General features: G+C 44.7%; 3 pseudogenes; 1 reads left to right on the top strand and 2 right to left on the bottom strand.

The window, feature by feature from the left end:
• The first annotated feature begins 2,417 nt into the window (after window positions 1–2,417).
• Window positions 2,418–3,088, top strand: LOC110288094 (GTPase KRas pseudogene; annotated as a pseudogene).
• A 1,978-nt stretch (window positions 3,089–5,066) lies between these two features.
• Window positions 5,067–7,873, bottom strand: LOC110288091 (ankyrin repeat domain-containing protein 40-like; annotated as a pseudogene).
• A 940-nt stretch (window positions 7,874–8,813) lies between these two features.
• LOC110288095 (N-lysine methyltransferase KMT5A pseudogene) lies at window positions 8,814–9,605 on the bottom strand (annotated as a pseudogene).
• Between the last annotated feature and the right edge of the window lie 213 nt (window positions 9,606–9,818).

Here is a 9,818-nt window from a genome sequence, read left to right as displayed (position 1 = left end):
AACATTCTTGTGTTCATTGTGGATGTCAAGGCCAACAACCATCAGATCAAACAGGCTGTCAAGAAACTCTATGACATTGATGTGGCCAAAGTCAATACCCTGATAAGGCCCGACGGAGAGAAGAAGGCATATGTTCGCTTGGCTCCTGATTATGATGCCCTACATGTTGCCAACAAGATTGGGATCATCTAAACTGAGTCCAGATGGCTAATTCTAAGTATACACTTTTTTTTCACCATAAAAAAAAAAAAAAAAAGAAAAAGAAAAGGAGGAAACTAGAAAAATTCAACTAAATTGTATATTCTTGGCATGGATGTATTAAAAAAATGACACAGAATGTGAAATTACACTATATTCTCAGGAAAGTTGAGTCAGGAAAATGGTTTGAAGCAGGCGGGGTAACACAGCACGACCCCTGCTCAAAACAAAACAGAACAAAACAAAACAAAAATGAAAGGAGAGAAATCCAAATGGGGGAATCAAATCGACCATGAAGGAGTCTAAGCAGATCTCTGGGGCTTCCCTGGTCCACAGAGCAAGTTTCAGGACAGCCAGCTATACACAGAGAAATCCTGTCTCACAAAAACTAAAAGAAAAAAGAAAACATTACAAAATCAAAGTGAGGGGGAAAACAGGGCATAGAGAATAATCACCTTCAGACTACTTGACATTTAAAGACATTAAACATAATCATAGAGGAAATGCAATTAAATCATCTGTATGGTTCAGTTGTTTGATTTAATCTGTAACCTCAAATGTAAGGAGAGCTCCATATACTATGGAATGACAGGAGAACTCAGGAAGAAACTTAGACCTGGAGGACAAGAGCAGTTTTGAAAGGAAGTCCAAATAAGGACATAAGGGAAAAGTATCTTGTAATTGGCTGCTTTTGAGAAGTCTGGGATGCCAGGGCACACTGTACAGGCACAATTGGAATACTGGTTACAGGGGAATATTAACTGTCCCAAACCAAATCAAGATGGTTCAAACTGTTCTCTATGGCAAAGCACAATGGTAATGAGGCTCCTTAATAAGATGTTTATTATATAGCAAGTGTAGTGATGAACTGTGAGGAATTTTGGTGTTTCTCTGTACATTTGGGCACATATTTAAGTGTCTGTTATAGAAAATATATTTTGTTAGTATATGAAAGATTTTTGAGATTCTAAAAAAGGAGAATAAGGAAATGTACTAACACCTACGAGAACATTCTGTTGAGTTTTACTGCCCTCTTCTGCTGCTTGAATTTTCAGCAACTTTTTTCTCCTAAGATGCTAGGTAGATTGTTAGGTAGATTTTCGTTCTAATTTTATAATGCTGTTATATAAATAAACATGCAGTGTTGATATTCAATTTAAATTTCATGCATGCACTGGAAATAAGTGACATTTTTGTTTTGTTTTGGGTTTGGCTTTTTATTGATTTTTTTAAACATTTTTCTTTTTTCATTTTTTTAAAGATTTATTTATTTATTATATGTAAGTACACTGTAGCTGTCTTCAGACACTCACTCAGATCTCCTTATTATATGGTTGTGAGCCACCATGTGGTTGCTGGGATTTGAACTCCGGACCTTCAGAAGAGCAGTCGGGTGCTCTTACCCACTGAGCCATCTCACCAGCCCTTTTTATTGATTTTTAATTCTTTTTCTTTTCCTTGACACAAGTTTCTCTGTGTAGTCATGGCCATCCTGGAGTTCACTCCACAGATGGAGCTAGCTGGCCTCAAACTCAGAGATTCGCCTGCCTCTGCCTCTGACATGCTGGGCTTGAAGACTTGTACCACCACCACCTGGTAATAAAGGACATATTCCTTAATTTAAGCAATATCCCATTCATGAGGCAACAAAGAGAAAGTTAAAAGTACAAGGAAAGCTATATTGTGGTAATAGAGGAAAAGAAGAATAGTTTTATTTGTTTTTATACAGCATTCTTTAGAGGAAAGAAATGTAGAAGTAATAAAGAGGAATAGTGCATTTGATAGCAGTCAGTTCTTCAAGGATAGGTACAGTGATCCTTATGGACACTTTATAACAATGGAGCCTCCATACACATGAGGGCAGAACAATAAAACTGCAGGGGGGAAGAGATGGTGCGCCCTTCACCAGAGATAGGCAGTTGTATGACTGATAATCACAAAGCAGATAGCTGAGGTGAGCACAACTGTAAGTCAGCTGGCCATGATCAACATCCAAGGCTGTGCCATTCAAGAACAGCAATATAAAGTCTCTTCTAAGTTACATGGAACATATACTTAAAATAGGCCAGGGAGGCACTCCGGGCTCGATTCGGCAGGCGGCGGCCGCTGTGGCGGCGGCTGAGACGGCAGGGGAAGGCGGCGCCGGCCCGGCCCGGAGTCCCGCTCCCGCGCCATTTCGGACCCGGAGCGAGCGCGGCGGGAGCCTGAGGCGCGGCGGCTCCGCAGCGCGGAGAGAGGCCTGCTGAAAATGACTGAGTATAAACTTGTGGTAGTTGGAGCTGGTGGCATAGGCAAGAGTGCCTTGACGATACAGCTAATTCAGAATCACTTTGTGGATGAATATGATCCGACGATAGAGGACTCCTACAGGAAACAAGTAGTAATTAATGGAGAAACCTGTGTCTTGGATATTCTAGACACAGCAGGTCAAGAGGAGTACAGTGCAATGAGGGACCAGTGCATGAGAACTGGGGAGGGCTTTCTTTGTGTATTTGCCATAAGTAATACTAAATCATTTGAAGATATTCACCATTATAGAGAACAAATTAAAAGAGTAAAGGACTCTGAAGATGTGCCTATGGTTCTGGTAGGGAATAAGTGTGATTTGCCTTCTAGAACAGTAGACACGAAACAGGCTCAGGAGTTAGCAAGGAGTTACGGGATTCCGTTCATTGAGACCTCAGCAAAGACAAGACAGGGTGTTGACGATGCCTTCTATACATTAGTCTGAGAAATTCGAAAACATAAAGAAAAGATGAGCAAAGATGGGAAAAAGAAGAAGAAGAAGTCAAGGACAAGGTGTATAGTTATGTGAATAGTTTGTACTCTTTCTTAAAGCACACTTAAGTAAAAGTGTGATTTTTGTACATTACACTAAATTATTAGCATTTGTTTTAGCATTACCTAATCTTTTTTTTCCTTCTGTTCGTGCGAACTGTCAGCTTTTATCTTAAATGCTTATTTTAAAAGAACAGTGGAAACCTTCTTTTTTCTAAGTGCCAGTATTCCCTGGGTTTGGGACTTAAACTAGCAATGCCCGTGGAAGAGACTAAAGACCTGAGACTCTGTCTTGGGATTTGGTGCATGCAGTTGATTCCTTGCTAGTTTTCTTACCAACTGTGAACACTGATGGGAACCAGAATAATGAAGCTTCTGACCATGCCTGCTCTGTGTTCCATCTAGTCATCAAATGGATTCATTAGTAATCGCAGCTTCACTTGAGACTTAGGGGGTCACAGACTTAGGGCTTCCCTTTGATTCACGTCCAGCATGTCCTAGAGTTTATCATCCTTCAGGAGTGTAGGCAGACTGTTCACAAAGGCTTTCTCTAGCTTTCCACTGCTATTAATCTGACTGAGGTGTCAGATCCCCCGGAGGTGGAAGGGAAGTCACCAGCTGTGTCAGGAGCAGGTACCATGCAGTCACCTCACAGTGACCCCATGACACTGGCTTTGAAGAACACCTTAAGCTCATTTCAGTACTCAGGAAGCAGTGGGAGGCCATTACCTCAGCACAAGGTTCTCTTCCAGTGCATCTGCAGGTTTTCAGTCAACTGCAGTGTTCTAATAATATTAAGTTAATACCCAGGAAGTTAAGTTTCTTTGGAAACTATAGGCACTATGGGGGAAAAGCTTAAGACAGCAGGGATCCCGTCAACACCTGCTCCAGCCCTGCTCTCCTGCTCCTCTGTGTGTGCACCAGGTTCTATCTAAAGTCAAGCAAACCGAGATGGCTTTTCATCTTTAATGATGCTGAGGAGGGGAAGCTCTTGAGTGCACTCTTGGAGAAGATTCGTACATCACGCTCCAGAGTCTAATCAGGCCCTCACAACTGACTGTGGAGGTAATGGGGAATTCCTCAGATTGAACAATTTGTTTATAAAAGCTACACAGATTTCAGAGTTATGTAAAAACCCTAATGATTTCCAAAATAACCTTTATCTTTGATACAAAAATAAAGATGCTAACTCCTTTAGTTCAGTGTCCCACGATAACCTTTAAACCAGCAACAAGTCTGGGCTCAAAAGCTGCTCTTTGTTCCTGGTGGAAGTGAGAGTGATGGGAGCCTTGTCCAGCAGAGCCTGTGCTCTTCATGAATGGTGCAATTACACAGGGTAACAAGGAGTGGCCTTGGAGCAGGGTGGTGGCTCCTTTAGAGGGCATCAGAGGGCCCTCTAGTGACTGTGGAGGGGAGCAGATGCGAAGATGACTGCTGAGACAGTCATAAAAACAAAAAAAGTCATGAGTGGTCATAAAAGAAAACTTGGGGAGGGGACGCTCTTTTGGTTGGCCTATTTACAATTAGGTAACTATATTTCAAATACTTTAAACCTGAGTAACATTTATAATTTATGCTATATGAAAGCTCATAGCCACAGGTCACACTGGAATCCCTCTGTACAGTACCTGTGCTTTCTTTCTTTCTTTCCCCAGTCTTCCTCCCTCGTCAATTCAAAATTTCTTGAGTGGTCACGAACATGCAACACTAAGAGAAGTGCGCCAGGCCCTTCAGGCGCACTGTCAACAGGAGTGGGTAGAAACAGGTCTGCGCTCTCAGCTTCTGCTTCGACAACTCTCTACATTCTGCGCGTTGAACATTGGCTCTCGTTCCTTCGCCTTCGGCCTCTCAAGACGACTTCCCAGCTGCTGAAAGATTCAGCAATAGTTTACTGTGCACCAAGAGGCTTGGAAGAGTGGCACCGCTGCTGGGGGCCGGGGCTCCTGCCTGCTGAGGCGGGGTGTTAGTGAACACTATGCGATGGCACCGTAGTCCCTGGTGGGCTTTGGGATCAACGGCTTGTCCTTTGGTCCAGAGGTCCAGTATTGTGACATACTATCACAATACTCAGTGATAAAGTCCCTGCTGCTTTAGTACGTCAGTTTTGAAGCTCTGGTTGTAGCAAGGACTCTCAGTCAGTGTGGATGCAGCTTTTCTAAACAGAAAATTGTTTTCACCTATCATCAGAACCAGTTCCAGCTGCTGGAAGCCCTGGAGTCTGGCAACATCTTTGTCCTCCCGCCCCCCGCCCCCCCCCAAATCTTTTTCCTTTCTTAACAGAGTGTTTGTTGGTTAACTTTCTTATCTTTTCCACTTGGTCTGGATTAACACCCAGCTCACAGCCACTCATTCTGGGCAGGTCTTGGTGAGTTTCTGTCGATCCAGTTCAATTTCAATGAAGTCATTTTCACGAAGAGATGGATTCTGAATCCTCACCTTGAGTACCAGCTCTTGCATATTAAATGGAAATGCTCTGGTGAAGAAAAATGGCTGGAATGCTGGCGCTGGGCCTACATACATCCATTCTGAGGCTCCAGAGACACCCGGGGGCTTGGATGGGACAGTGAACAGGGAGCAGTTCTGACCCACTGGTGGCTGACAGAGAGGACCAGGTTTTGTGCTTTCTGGTGTTCTAAGTATGTCAGAGGGGGCAGAAATATCGCCATTCTGGACCAGTGCCAAAGAGCTGTGGTTCCTAGGAAAGGCCCCTAGCAGAGGGGTTCTGTGGTGGGAAGCAATGGAGGTGAGCCATCTGCAGGAGGTGACACTGGAGGTGGGGAGGGGCCCCCATTCTGCAATTGGGTGGAGTCTTCTGTTGCAGGGGTGGAGATAAAAGGGAAGGCTGGGTTGGCCAGATAGTTTAAAAAAAAAGGGGGGGCATTCTGATTCCTGCTTCAGCTGGGGGATAGCTTCATCATCATCAGCTTCTTCCACTCCCATAATCTTCCTGATTTCTCTCCTTGATGTTAACTGTACCCACATTTCTCCTTTTGTTGTAAGAATCTCTCTGTCAGCTCCTGACTGTAGCAGGTAGGACACCACCTGTCCACGGTTGTGCTTATATGCCCAGTGTAAACAGGTCCAGCCATTGACCTCATTTTGGGAGTTCACATCCACCCTGCTCTCCACCAGTTTCTGCACCTCCCGAACATCCCCTAAGGCCTCTGCCTCCTGCAGCCTCTCCTACTGCTCCTTCTGCTCTAGGAGTGCGCTCGTCTTCCCCAGGGCCCCGGGTTCTGGGCCGCTGAGCCCTGAGCCTGTCTACTCAGTTGCTGCCTCTGTGGCCTGCTCCTGGCCATGGGGAGGGAGTGGAGGGCTCGCCCGCCCCACTCATGCCTCTGCCCGCACTGGGCCAGGGAGGGGCCTTGTGCTCCCGCCCACCCATAGACAGATCCATAGCTGCTTGTGGTCCTCAGGCCCAGGCCTCCTCCCTTGCCGCGCCTCTGAAGGCAGGCTCAGGGAACCCTATTTGGTGTCAAGTGTATCCTTTAAAAGAAAAAAATGAGGAAAAAGTATACAATGATGTAGGTGTTACAATTAAAATTCATTCCTTAATTTTTTTATAGATACCTAAAGAATGAAAGTTCTTCATTTAGTAAATAAATAAATGAATGAATAAATGGTTGCAATGGTGTGGGGAGATTGCTCAGTTGTTAAGGTCACTTGTTGATCTTGCTGAGGAACCTGGGATCTCTTCTCAGCACTGAAATTATGGATGGTTTCAATCTACCCTGAGATTGCTGGGACATAACAGATCCTCTCTAAGAGAGACCTGTACTCTTATTCCCTGAGCCATCTATCTCGCTCCTTCTCTTATGTTTAGACACAGAGCGTCACTCTGAAGCCTACACTGGACTCCAACTCCTAGTAAACCTCCTGACTCAGTATTGTGATTATAATACTTTTTTTCTCCTGTTACCCTGAGAGTTATCCTTAAGCATTTTAGAGTTTTAAGCCAAAGATGGCTTGTCCATTTTCTTTTACTAAAAATAATTGCTTGTGATGAAATGGTGAACAGACAGGAAAGAGAAAGAGAACATGTCACAAAGAGAGATCATGACTTGACCCAGGTCATATAGAGAAGAGAAATTACACAATTGCAGAAAGTAAAGTAATGGAAGTATAGTGCTATAATTTACTGGAAAGGAAACCGAAGACAAGCAGAGTAGATGAGGGAGGAGGGTGGAGAGGGTTTGAAATGAGATCTGCTTTGGTCATGCTGCATATGACTTATCACTAAAGTGTTCAAAGGATATATGCATCCCTTTAGATATTGACATTGGAACTCAGATAAGACTACCAAACAGAGACATAAATGCTTCTATCATTTGGGTAAATTGGGCATAGAAAGAAAAGAATGTCAAAAAGAAAACAAAAGGCCATTTTGGAGAAAAAAAAAACCAAAATGGTAGAGGGAAAGAAGATCTTTTTATTTTTGCCTGGCAATAAATATTTTTATTTATTTATTTATTTGTTTGTTTGTTTATTTATTTATTTATTTATTTAGCTTTATTCTTAAGATGACAAATAAGTTTCAAGTTTATTTCCTTTTTTTTTTTTTTTTTGTATTTAAATACAAAGCTAAGCCACAAACAGGTACAACCAAGACATTTTTATCTCACAGTTACACCCTCCTGTCAGATCCTCCTCCAAGTCTGACCACTGACTGGGCTAGCAAAGGGTGCGGGTAGCACCATCATGAGCCTGGGAGATGGGGGTGTCGGGGACAAGGGTAGTTTCTTATACCTGGCTCCTGAACCCCAGGCCCCTGGACTGAAGGCGAATGGTGAGTTCTCCCCAGGGAGGGAGAAGGAAGCCACCTACTCTTGCTCTCACAGGTCAAAACTGAAGCATCATCCTGGTTCTCGGCTGCCAGGTACCCTAGTGCCAAGCACATCAGGTGTCTGGTGCCTGATGCTCAGGGGTGCTAGACTGACAGCTGACAGCATCTTCACGGGATACCAGGAGTTCAGCCTTGACAGCAGGTAGAGAACTTCCCGTGCAGCAGAACTGGGGTTGGGGAGGGGGGGGTGGGCTTAGTAATTTCCGGTCCCACTACAAAATCTCACTTTTGATTAGAATAGAGTACCATCTCAAATCTTCTCTACACAAACCAGCCAGCCAAGCCAAAAAATAATAATAAACCCCAGAAGAAAAGAAAACCACATTAATTTCACTCCCTTCAAAACCTATATACCCGTTAAGTTGTTTTCTGTGGGTTTTTCTTTTCCATTTTTTTTTATTTTTAAAAAATGTTTTGTTTTTATTATTTTTTAAAATAAATTCAGTGTTCACATTTCTATAAAGAATTAATGCAGTTTCAGGAGACCTGCCCTTCTTGAGCAGGAGAACAGTGCTTTTCCCAGCCCGCCTCTAGTCTGACTGTCTACCCTGTTGCTTCAAGGTGCCTGGAAAAGACGTAAGCCTGTGGAAGAGGTCTTTTTTCCTGGCCGGGCCTCCGAGCCCCGGTCTCAGTTAACTTTGGAGAAAGCAGAGGCCCAGCTTCCCAGTTCATATTCAACACCATTCTCTAAAACCTGTGCAGAGTCTTACACTGCACGGGAAGCACAAATGTTCAGCTTGTATGCAAAAAGGTACAAAAATAACTAGAATATAAAAGTTTTGGTAATATAAGGGCATCTGTTCAAGTCCACCTTGGAAACCTGTAACAGATATTTAAATACTACATGAAAAGGCATCTTTAATATACTTTTAAAAAACATTTGAAGTAATTAGCTAAGAGTAAGTGTGTGTGTGTGTAAAAAATTCATTTCCCTTTGAGGGCACTTTGTCCTTTGAAGGAGGCAGGGTGGCAGGGAGGCAGGGAGGCCACGTGGTTAGTGCTTCAGCCAAGGGTAGGCTTTGATGGAGGCCTTGCACTTCGGTCCCCATAGTCATACAGGGGCTCCTCCCCAGCTGAGATGTCTCGGAGGGGAGGCGATGAGGATGAAGTGAGGCACGCCATCGATGTCCTGCAGTTTGGTCTGGCAGTTCCCACACTTACTGTGATTGATGAGTCTCTCCAGGCGGTTCGTTTCTGGAGTGGCATCCACGCAGTAGGTTTTACTCAGATACTGAAAATAGAACATGTAGCAGCCCGTGGAGGGGTCCTGTGCGTACAGAGCCTCCCACTCCTTGGCATTGGTGATTTCAATGAGGTCCCCATGGTATTCTACCACAAAGTCTTCTCGGAGAACTGCTTGATAGCGACACCCCCGCCTTTCCCATCAATTAGATCGATCTTCACGCCTTTTTCTTCCCGCTCTCAATCAGTCTATTTTCTTCCTTCCCTCAGACTGCAGCTCAGCTTTGCTCTTCAGGGAGCTCCTCCGCACAGGGTAGAAATCGGTGAGTTTTCTATTCTGCTGGGATTTCCGAGAGACCTGCTTGCCCTTGAGGGGCTTTTTCAGGGCTTGCTTAGCGACTGCTACATAGATCTTTGACTGCCCAGCAAACACGTTCTCCTGCAGCCCGACTAGGCCCATGGCAGTGCGGCCGGCGCCCTCGCCCTCGCTGCGGCCGGGCCACCAGCGCTGCCGCCTCCTCTGCTGCTGCTGCCGCCGCCACCAGCGCCGCCGCTGCGCTCCGGGAAAGGGCCGGCGGCGCCCAAAGGCGCCCGCTTCGTCCATGGCCCGCAGCAGGCCGGGCGCTCGCGCGCGCCGCAACCGGGGCCCTGAGCCGAAAGAAGATTCTTAAAGGATAAATAGACATACGGGGAGATGGGGAGAAATGCCATAGAAATGTATAAAAATTATACAAGGCAAGGAAGGGCAACTTGGAAGAAGAGTACTTGTCTAGAGTGTGTGAGGACTTAGCCTTGATAGCCAGCAATAAAAAAAGAA

Source organism: Mus caroli, unplaced genomic scaffold, assembly GCF_978045245.1.
Source record: "Mus caroli unplaced genomic scaffold, Mus_caroli_1 scaffold_1, whole genome shotgun sequence".
NCBI lineage: Eukaryota > Metazoa > Chordata > Mammalia > Rodentia > Muridae > Mus > Mus caroli.
This window is presented reverse-complemented; position numbering and strand designations above follow the sequence as displayed.